We start from the raw sequence: 2023 nt of genomic DNA on the forward strand, positions 1-2023 counted from the left end.
TGCGCGGAGCCGCGCTGCGCGGAGCGCGGAGCGGGGCTGCAGCCCGCGCCGGGGCCGGCTCTGGGCGCGGGAATAGAAATGTAACATCCCTCCAGACAAATTAATTTTTGACGGATTTATGGCACGGTTTGCTTTCAAGATATTCATTGGCTCCTCCGAGCTGTAATGAAGTCCAGGGCGCAGAAGTATAAACACGCACCGTCTGCTCGGCGGAAACCCTCTAACAGTATCTGCCAGCGAAAGATCAAGACACTTTGTGCATTTGCCACAGATAATGCCCATATTCCGAATGAGTGATCAGAGAACTCCGGTATTGTTAAGTAAAATGAGAGGAAGGCGAGTGACGTGGGAGTCGAACAATGGCATTTCTGAATCAGTTTGGTTGATTGACATTTGGGGGCTTCATGACCCGAGGGAATAGGACTCATTACTGTGAATACACCAAAACATCAACCGAGATTAGAACTCTGGATCTTTTAAAAATCCTATTTCATTCTAAATTATAGTGGGAAAATACCAATTCTAAGAAAAAAGAAAGAGAGAGGGAAGAAATTACTCCTTTATGCTCCTTTAATTGCTCAAAGCCCCCAAAACAGAGGAAGAAATAGCGTTAAGACTTTAAGCAGCGTTTAAGAGGAGAAAATTAACTTTGCAAACTAAAAATCTCGCCGCAGACAGAACACTAAATACGAATAAATGTATATTTCTGGGACCTGCAGATCTTGCGCCGAGCTGAGATGGGAATAGGTGCGCGGTGCAGGAATAACTTAATAAGGATATTTGACAGATTGGTATGAATAACTAATTGGATATTATTCCATTTTCCTTTGCTACACGTTTTATATCCCAAATCCTCAGGAAAAGGACCAGTAAGCGTGAGAAAGAAAAAAAAAAAAAAAAAAAAAAAGAAAGGAAAATGAAAGGGTGAGGAAAAATGTGTCCAAACCAGCCTGGAGAGTCAGGAGAGGCAATCGCGAGGGGCGACATCGGGTTCTGTTCGGAAGATCGGCTGGCTCTGAACAAAGTCCATTTCTCACAAAACCGGGAGCCAAAAATATTGTGGGGCGCGTGCCAGAGGGGGGCAGGATCCCCGCGAGCCGGTGACCGTCCTTCCCCGGCAGAGCAGCCCCAGCCGGAGTCAGCGGCCGTCACGATCTGCCCATCTTCAGAACCACCTCCGGATCCTGAAACCGAAAACCACGGTCCCTGGGTCCGGCACAGGGCCAACGTATTTTAAATACAGTTGTATTTGCTGCCCCCCTATCTTTCAGGAAATAAATGCCCACGGGGTTCCTGATAGAGGGTGAAGCGCTTAACCAGTGACATTGCGAATGTGGCTGCAAGAAAAGGTGGCCGTCTTATCAAATTTTCGATCGCTTCTCAAAGCTGAGGATTGCTTAGGAGTCATTGCTTTGCACGGTAGAAACAAGGACGGTTTTATTTATTCGGCGACCAGAAATACAAATAATTAGGACCCTGGCAATCTTGCCAAATAAATTTAGTGCTTTCAGGTTAAAACACAGGCACACAAACCAGCCCGATGGTTATCTAAATGTTCAATTATACATTTGCTAACACGGCCAATGACTCAAAGCCTCCGCACATCTAGATACCATCTTCATATGGAGACATCTTGGTTTTAATTAACGATTGCTTTATTCTCATTATTCTCCAGAAAAACAGGGGTCACGTCACATTAAAATTAAGGTTATTTTAATTTATTTAGGCTCTTAAGCAAAAATCAGTCTGATTATATTTGGAATTACGAGGGAGAGGCGATTTTAACCCGCCGCAGAGTTCGAACAAAGGCGCGCCACCCGGTAACGTACAATGCCGAGCTCGGGGTAGGGAAGGAGCCACCCAGCTTTCCCCCACGTTCTCTTTAGGTACCATCTGGAGGGAAGACCGGCACAAAGTGGTCAGCCGGCCCCGCGCCTGTCACCCGCCGCGCCCCGCACGCCCGAGCCCCGTTTATTGCCGCCGACCCGGCCGGCACCGGGGCTCGGGCGGGAGAAGTTAAACC

Source organism: Aptenodytes forsteri, unplaced genomic scaffold (genome assembly GCF_000699145.1).
Source record: "Aptenodytes forsteri isolate BGI_AS27 unplaced genomic scaffold, ASM69914v1 Scaffold336, whole genome shotgun sequence".
Classification (NCBI taxonomy): domain Eukaryota; kingdom Metazoa; phylum Chordata; class Aves; order Sphenisciformes; family Spheniscidae; genus Aptenodytes; species Aptenodytes forsteri.